We start from the raw sequence: 9267 nt of genomic DNA, 5'->3' as shown, positions 1-9267 counted from the left end.
CAGCATCCCGCCAAAAAAAAAAGGGCGGGAGACTGCGCTCCCTCAGAGGCTGGGCGTTAGGAAGAAGCAGCCGCCTTCATCCAAGCAGGAGCAGCAGCAGCTGTAGCGCCAAGCTGTGCCGGGGACTCCGTGCCCATGAGGGGAGGGAGGGGAGAGAGAGGAGAGGCAGCAGGTCGCCCTCTTAAGTCACGCGCGCGCAGGCACCACCACGCATCCCTCGCGCCCTCTCGCAGAGCCCCTGCTCAGCACCTCCCGCCTCGGGGACGCCCGTCATGAGCCGCTGAGAGGCCGCCAAGCCTCCAGGCTGCTCCCATTCAGCCTTAGGCGCGCGCCCGCCTCGGGAAAAGCGGTGCTGGGAGGCGGAGAGAGAGAGAGAGGACGCCGCTGGCCGCGTCCCACCCTCAGTCAGTCGGCTCGGAGCTACTGAGGAGAGGGAGGTGGGGACGACGGCGCGTCTGTTCCGCTCGGGGCCAGCGCGCCCCCGCCCCGCTCTCCAGAATCCCCAACTAAATACGATGCGCTAAGGGAGGGGGGAGAACCCACCCACAAAGAGGACGCCTTTCTGCAGGGCGCCTAAGGCCTCTCGCCGCCCGACTCCCTCCCACGGCACACCAGGTAACGTCTCGCGGCACACTAGTGTGCCGCGGAACACCGGTTGGGAAACACTGCTCTAAAGTGCAATATAGCTACCCATATTCTCTATTGTAACTAGTTATTTGACTTCTCTTGCATCAGATAGAATGGGTCTGCACAACAAAACCACCCATGAAGGAAAATTCTGTGTTTACAAGCCACCTGTAGGGCTAAGAATATGTATGCTAGAACTTGTTTCTGACAAGGCAGCGCTTAAGCATTCTCATTTGCAAAAATTCTTATGGCGAAACCCTTATCAGCCTCTCAAGTTTTTGCTTTTTTTTCTGGTGCTACATCTTGATTAGAAGGGAAAGGTAGATTGTTGGTTGCGTGTGGTTTGTTGGGAGAGAACATTCCTAAATCCTTAAAAAAACATCTTGCTGGAGAGAACCCTTTCAAGTGTGACTTGGACTCTTGCTCCCGAGATTACTTTCTTGCGGTATCTAATCTGCCTGACCCTTTTGAACATTTAGAGAATATTTTTGAGAATTTACCTTCTCCTTCCTATATCGCGCCTGTGACTCACGCGGTGATCTTGCTGCTTTCAACTGCCCTCCCTTTTTTTTTTGGTTTTGCTTTCTGGGAATGTTCATGCCTTGTGCAATTAAAAGTATCTGCTGAGAAGGCACTTTGCAGAGAGACTTTTCGAGGGCCGGCTTGCGCTGCAAAAGAAGCCAGTAGGTGGTGTGACTTGGCCTAACTGCGCTGCGGCTGCTTGCAAGAACTCTTGAAGCCCCTGCACAGGTTCACTGGTCCTTCCAAGGAAAATTTGCATGCAGGGAAGACCTCCGATGAGAAAAACCCGGGGGCCAGGCAGGTGAAGGGAGGAGGAGAAGGAGGAGGAAGACGAAGAGGTGATCATCTTTCCGCTTTCTGTTTGGTCGGAGACCAAGTAAGGGAGAACGACAAGGCGACAAGTAGCAGTGGCGGCAATCCCCAAATGTGCCTCGAGGGCAGCTTGCATTTGCTCTTCTTGTTGTTGTTTTCTCCACCCTCCCACTTCTTTGCTTTTTGTTTGTTTGTTCGCCTGCCGGTGGGGGGGGGGGTGGAGCAGCAGAGCAGCAGCAGCCCGCCGACCCACACTGTGTGTAGCCCAGCCGGTGCCTCGCACACAGCAGCAGCAGGGGGAGCTCGAGCTGGCAAGGGAGCAGCCAGCTAGTAAGCAAGCAAGCAGCGGCAGGCGCAGCAGCAGGAGGAGGATCTTAGAGCTAAGATCTCCAGGAAAGCGGGAGCGGCTGTAGGGAATCTCGGAGATCAAGCGCCGCCACAGTCAGAGGGGAGCCCTCAAGGAGGATGCCGCAGTCGCCCTTCCTCCCTGCCTAACTTGGGCGCTCCCTGCCAGCCCTCGCCAGCGGCGGCCGCCTCCTCCTCTCATTGCCCGCGCTGCCTTGCTTGCTTGCGAGTAGGAAGCGGCGGCGGGCGGTCGCGGCGTTGGTGGTGGCTGCCGGCGGAATCTACTTGCTCCTAGCCGCTTTTCCCAGGCGAGAGCCATAGCAGCGGCAGGAGGAAGAGGAGGAGGGCGCGCGCGGTCGGAACGCGGGCCGCCCTGCCGGCCGAGCGGGGCGCCGGCGTCGGATGCCTGCGTTACGCCACTCCGGGGCTTCTGTTGAGGCCTGGGCTCCTCTAGAAGCGGCGGCGGCAGCGGATAGGAGCGTCGAGTCGGGAGGAGGTGGTGGTGGCGGCGGCAGTGAGAGGACCGACAGGTAGTCGCCTCTCCCTGGCGGAGGCCGGTGTCCGGTGCTGTTGCTTCTGCTGCTGCTCCTTTCCCTCAGGTGAGTCGGCGGGGCTTGTGAATTAGATGTTTTGTGGAGAGAAAACCTGCGACGGAGCAGGGCGTCGTTGGAGCTGAGGTGGAGGTTTCCTGCGCCTCTTAGAAGGTGAACAGGAAGGGGAGCAGCTGGGAAAGATGTGTGGAGCGCTTAGAAGCCTCATTAAAAATAAATAAATGTAAAAAGCACTTCCTTTTTACTCCAAGCAGAAGTGAGCGTCTCTGTGTGAAAGAGTGAGTGTGTGTGTGTTTTCGTTTTCTCTCCGGAGTCAGTCCGGCCCAATCCAGTCTTATCCCACTCCAATCGAATCCTCTTTAGTTTGGTTGAAAGCCTCAGCTAGTAAACCCTGGCAATTCGTGTGTTTCGTTGTACCTTTCTCTTTTTCTGTTTGTGCTCTATTTTTAAACCTCGCGAGAAACCAGGAAACTTGTCCTATTTCTCTAACCGGTTCCCCACGCATCCTGCGTGAATTCTAGGGTACCAAGGTGTTCCTTGGGTGTGTGTGTTTTTTATTGGGGGGGGGGAGAGTTGTCCTATTTTAAATAACTTACACATTGTTGTTGTTAAGTAGTTTAGTCGTGTCCGACTCAACTTACACATACCTCTCTATAATTCAGCAGGGCAACCATGACAGAGAACCATTTGTGTCGTTTTATATTAAAAAAAAAACCTTAGTCTTGTTTTTGTTCTGTGATATTACCAAGGCGTTTTGACCTTGGATGTACATTTCTTTATTAGTTCATTAATCTAAAGGAGTAGGAGAGGTATGGCCGCTTCATTCATTGTACTGTAGCCAAGTACAACTTTACTAAGTGTTACCGGTGATTATAACACTTCATGCTGTTCTGCCACTTTTCCCTCCCTCCAGGGCCCTCAAGTATGTCTTTCTATCAATGCAAATTCCTAACATTCCTAATGTAATATGGTGTCCTCGGTTTAACTCTTGAAGCTACCCAATACCTCATAAAAATAAGTTGAGCTTTTTGCTGGTATATAAAGCTTTTTAGGGGCTGTACATGAAGTCTTTGCCAAGTCCATATGGACTACATTAGTTAATGGACTGTAAAAACTTCACCTGGGTGTACTTAATAATATTAAGTTGGCCCCCTTGTTTTAACTACTAAAGCATATTCTAGTTTAGAACATGAAGTACATAATGGAATAATCCCATACACAAGAAGCTGTCATAAAGGAAGACGGTGTAAGTTTAAGCCAGTGTAAAGTTACACCAGATCCAAACTCCATTTAGCAATGGAGCTACTGCTAGCTAAGCCAGCCTAAGACTGGCAGAGGGAAAATAAGCCTTGGAAATAGTGTTTGACCTATACTATGTTGCCAGATCTTGCACCAAGCTGAACAGGAATAGGATCCAGCCTCAGTCCTCCTACTTTGGACCCATGCCTGGAAAACCCCTTCTTCTAGGGCTTATGCAGGCTTAAGATATGCCAAGCTTGCCTTGGCTCAGTCACCTGGTTCCTGGCTGAGCCAGGACTCTGGCATAAATATTGCTGAGCAAAGGATGGGGGAGTTGATTTAGTGGGTTAGGATCTAGCAGAACTCTGGCTGAAGTAGGAAGTTCTCAAAGGGCTATGATGATTTGAGAACTTCCTACTTCAGCCAGAGATCTGCTAGATCCTAACCCACTCATCCTGGTAGATCTTGCTTTAGAATTTCTATGTACTGTAGGCAGCTGCTTTGTACTGAGTCAGACCTTTGGTGCTTCCAGGCTGTCACTAATTTCAAGTGAGATTCAATTGCATACCAGCAAATCCAGGTTGTACCATTAAAATCCATTTGACACACTTGCTCAACAGACTCACCCCATCCATTGGTAAGTGGTGGGGAAATGCCCTGGGAAGTGTGGAACAACAATTGCTTGAAGCACTCATATAACCTCCCTGCAAACAAATCAGAATGAATACTCAATAAACAGATCATCTGGAAGCAACCCTAGTTCAGTATTAGCTGTGCTGCCTGGTAGCAGCTCTCCAGGGTTTCAGACAAGCATCTTTCCTGGGCCTACCTAGAGATGCTAGGAATTAAACAGGGATCTCCTACATGCAATGTATGCGCTCTACCACTGATCTACTACTGACCCTTTCTCTTTCTTTTTATACATTACCTGTTTTCCTAAAGAGTACACATGTGCCAATTGGATAAGCAACAGTAGCTGTATGTTAATCAAAATCCAACTGTATTTTGGAGTTTTTTATGGCTACCTTTGTTTTTTTTTAATTGTTTCTTAACCATTGATATATCCACCCTAGCACATAAGCTGCACAAAATGAATGCTTGTGCAAAGCGTTATTTATTTTGTGTGGCCTATGTTAAGGTTACCAGATTGTTTTCAATGAATCCGGGGACACTTTTCAACTTCAATGGATTTTATATGGGGACTGATTTCCCTGGGAAATGGGGACGTCTGGTAACCTTAGCCTATGTGCCATATATAGCACATGGATAAACAAAGATGGGAAGTGCTCAGAGGCTAAGGCTGTAAGCAGGTGACATTTTATTCTAGAACTAGTCCATAAGAACAGAAATCCAGAATCCACTGTTGGACCATAAATTCATTATAACCCACCAAAACGTTATGAAACTGTCAATTTTTTAAGTTCTCTGCATCTCTTCCTCAGGCAAGATATTATGCAAATTGGAGTAGGGAATTGAGGAAAGAAAGAAAAAAGTACAAAAAGTAGTCTGTATGTTGTAGCCATGGGGCCACCTTGTAAACTCAGTTCCCAGATGGAATTGCGGTCTGAAATAAAACCTATAGAGGTGCTACAGATATCAGATCACACACATAGTATTCTGGGATAAAGGAACAATGGCCATCCCATATTTCTCAGAAGTTAAAGTCTGGTTTGTAATTCAGATTGTCCAAAGCATTAAATGAAACACAAGTTTATGGGTAGGCAGAGTGTGGAAATTTTTTAATTTAGTAAAGGTGGGTATTACTGTATTTTTCACCCCATAGGGTGCACCGGCCCATAGGGCGCACCTAGTTTTTTTGGGGGGGGGGAATGCTTCGGGATGCAGGCAGCTCTCCGCAAGCCGTGGGAGCCCGGCGGGAACTTCCACGGGCTCCCAAGGCTTGTGGGTAGCTTCCTGAAGCCTGGAGAGCGAGACCCCTCTCGCTCTCCAGGCTTCAGCGAAAGCCTGCATTCGCCCCATAGGATGCACACACATTTCCCCTTCATTTTTGGAGGGGAAAAAGTGCGTCTTATAGGGCGAAAAATACGGTACTTCTGGTTAGTTTGCTTAAGTATATGAAGTGTCTCGTGTGTCTCTTGAAAAATAGAATGTGGTTTAAAAGGAAAGTGGAACTCAGTGCAAGCAAACCAAATGCCCATATTTACAGAGATGGTCTGGGAATAAAGCCAAGCTATATTTTTTATGTCTGAACTTGCTGTTTGGTGCACCTGATTTGCAAATTGCCACCAGATTAGTACCTGAAATCATGGCTGATTTGCAAACCATAGTTTGAGCATAGTAAAGTTTGGTACTGTATATTCAAATTTATGTGCTATACTTTAGGGTGTTCTGCTGTCAGAGTCTACTGTTTGGGATAGCATCTGGAATTATTGGGGGAGGAAAGAGGGAAATGACACAAACCATGTTTTGGCTTTGGTCATAATTTACTTTTAAGAGAATATATTTTGATTTAAACCCATAAGTCAAACACGAGTTTCAAAGGCTCCTTTTCTAGGTAAAAGATAAAACTATGGCGATTCTTTTCTTTTTTACATCTATGGTTAAGTATTGTAAATAAAAAAATGAGCTATATGTTATAAATGTTTTAGGAATGTATATTTCTCCTTTAACAATTGTATGATTCCATATCAATCATGTACTTTTCTATTTTGATTTTTGAATTTGTTGGTAGTTTTAAAATTGTTTATAGAGTTTTTTAACGATCAAGCAATATATATACTTTGATGATGATTTAAAAAAAAGAATTCCTTTGAGTGAGGTGGGACTTGATCTGTACACAACTCCCAACTTGAATATTACTGTAGTATGTACTTAAAGCTTTTTCTGTCCATTTCTAAAAAGTTTTTAAATATAATTTTAAGCTTTAGTTTAGTTGATTTAAGCAATTGGTTTCCAGTTTGTGATTTATGGAATCCTGGGCATTCCATATCAGGGATTCTCCTACAAAACAAAACAAACAAAATCAGCAGTATACAAGCTGCTCTGCAAAACAATGTGTCCTCCTTTTCCAATATTCCCATTGCAATGTATAGCTTCTGAAGAGAGCTGGATGTGTTCTGAATTGTGTACTCAGTTTGTGAAGGGGAATGGTGAAACACAATAGGCAGAAACTGAATGTGCTCCCTAAAACATAACACAAAATCCTATTGAGTGCTTTGGGGTTATGTGACAAGGTTTCCTTGGCAAAGGCGTTTGGAAAAGGGTTCCCTGAAGTTAGAATATTTGGAAACCACGCCTTCCATGTTCACAAAAGAGTTGGCCTATCAGAATACTCTATATATTTTCAGGGAAAGCTGATGCAAAAGCTCTCGTTGACTTCTCTAGAGGCGTAACCTTAGGTTAAAAATGTGCAGAAGGGTATATTTGGAAACTCAATTTGTATTTAATTTAATAAATTTTAGGATTTTTTCAGAATACATTTATATTACTTGGGAGATTTTTAAAAAACAAAACAAAACCCTGACAACCCTACTGTGTTCTGTTTCTAGTTTATAATGGGCTGAAAGGGTAAAGTATGAAGAATGGGCTTTTTAACAATTTATTCATAAGAACATAAGAAAAAGCCCTGCTGGAGGAAAGCCATCTACTCCACCATCCCGCTTCCTACAGTGACTAACCAGACTCCTATGAGAAACCTGTAAGCAATACATGAGTGCAGTACCCCACTGTTTAATGACAGGTGTGCTTCTATTTTAATAGGTCAGTTTAATCAGCTTCACTGTGTTTCCTATTTAACAAGTCAATTGATATGTGCTTGTATAGGTAGGAAACAGAATACGTTGGTAGTGACACAACTTGTTTTAGTCTAATTTATTGAGATTTTTAACCTTCACTTTCTTTTTAAAATACAGTTATAATTTTTTAGTGATAATCTTACTGCTTTATCTTTTTTGTAACCCCCTTTGAGGTTTTTTCTACCCTCCCTCCCTCTCTCTCTCTCTCTAACTAAATAAATGAGGATTTTGAGGGTGTGTGGCTCCCTGCCCCATGTACTATTAGGTCAGAACTGTGTGTTACAGGCAACATGGGAAAACTTTAGCTAACTATGGTCACTTTTTCTGCAGATGTCATTTGATGGGGGATAAAGTTGCTTTTATATCCTTTTATATTCCTTCTTTAACTTCTTTGCCTGTTTCGTTAAACCACAACAGAATCTTTGAATGGTCATGCAGAGTCACATTATTTTGTGCAAGAGCTTAATTAAGATAGCCAAGAAGGTTGGAGCTATTTGTGCCATTTCAATGAAACTGAGGATAAATCTGCTTAAACAGCTTTCTTTTCAGATGGTTATTGGAGCATTTTGCAGTCCTCCTGCCTCCTTTTTCTTTTATTAGTCTTAATTTGTCACTTTTAGTGACTAATACTATAGAAAATCCCGATTTCCCAATTAGGGTTGATTTTTCAGCACATAGACCTTTACAATCTTAAACAGGCATTATGCTGCAGTCTGAAGAAAGAATGGGCAATATAGTCTGCCTATTTCCCAGAGCCAAGTATTGATATGGAATTTGGAGCCAACATAATCCACTTGGATCAGAAATGCCATCTAAATGCCATTTCAAGATTTTTAAATTACATTTTATTTTCTGCTGAGCTGTATGCTTTCCATGGGACACAGGAAAGGGGATGGAATTATACCTTAGAATAATATGCTGTTTGTAACAAAGCATTTATCAGAGGTCTTGTAGCCATAGCTATAGCTGGAGCTAATAATCCTGTGCCTTCAGGCCAGTTCAGATCCCAAATCTACAGTTAAATATTAGTTTAGCTTGCCAAATTAAGCTGTATTTCCTATATGAGGCCACTGGGAAACACCAGTAAAAACTGCTTGCCACTTTGCAGCAAGTGAAGGTGAGGAGGTAGGAGAACTATATCTGGTTTGTTCAGTGCAGTGTAATACTGCACTTGTGATACAGTGTGAGTGTAATACAATTAATGGAAACCCTTAATTTCAAACCAACTTTAAGCCATAGTTTGAAATCTTGGTTTGTGGTTAATCCATAACACATGGTATAGGTATTCAGATAAAAAGCTAACTACAGTACAGCTAATGAATACATTTAGCTTAAACATGGCATATTATGCATTACAGTATTTGCTGACAAGTAACATTGATGCACCCCTTACAAGTGTGTAGGGGGGTGTGCTGTGAAAAATTAATGGGGAACAGGACACCCCCACCCCTTATCCTTTAAGCAGTAAAAAAAAAAGCCTTTAATCTCCTGTATATTGGGTGTGCTAGATGGATGTAAACATTGCAGAACCTGAACATTTGTTGTGTATATAATTGCAGTGAATTAACTGGTTGTTTTTTCAAACCATTCCAAAGACATATCAACTGCTTTCCATATACAGTACAACCCTTTTTATGCTTCCTTTAACTTAGTGAACTTCGTGACCTCAGTGGAACTTCACATTAAACCATAGCTTAAAGCAAACTACAGGTCGACATGAATGATCAGCATGTTAGTCGTACTGCTCAAAGTTCCAGAGGCTCTCCTTCCCTGTTTCTGCTGTGGAAAGAACAAGCTTGTCATTTTCCTCCAAGCAACCCATAGTTACAATTTCTGGTTTATTTGGGGAAAACAAACCATGAGCCTGAGTTTGAGCAACACAGGCATCTGCACAAGCAGGGGAGGAATGCTTTGGG

The 9267-nt window shown here is 44.3% G+C and overlaps 1 protein-coding gene across 3 annotated transcripts in view; it reads left to right on the top strand.

The window, feature by feature from the left end:
- The first annotated feature begins 1131 nt into the window (after positions 1 to 1131).
- FAM135A (family with sequence similarity 135 member A) overlaps positions 1132 to 9267 on the top strand; it is a 55377-nt gene continuing 47241 nt past the window's right edge. For 2 of the 3 annotated variants that reach the window (XM_081905950.1, XM_081905948.1), the window contains exon 1: positions 1132 to 2405. The gene's annotated coding sequence lies outside the window, so the exon portion shown is untranslated. The remainder of the gene's footprint in view (positions 2406 to 9267) is intronic. The other variant, XM_081905949.1, reaches the window with a different exon arrangement.

This window comes from Podarcis melisellensis, assembly GCF_964234715.1.
Source record: "Podarcis melisellensis genome assembly, chromosome: 3".
Taxonomy (NCBI): domain Eukaryota; kingdom Metazoa; phylum Chordata; class Lepidosauria; order Squamata; family Lacertidae; genus Podarcis; species Podarcis melisellensis.
This window is presented reverse-complemented; position numbering and strand designations above follow the sequence as displayed.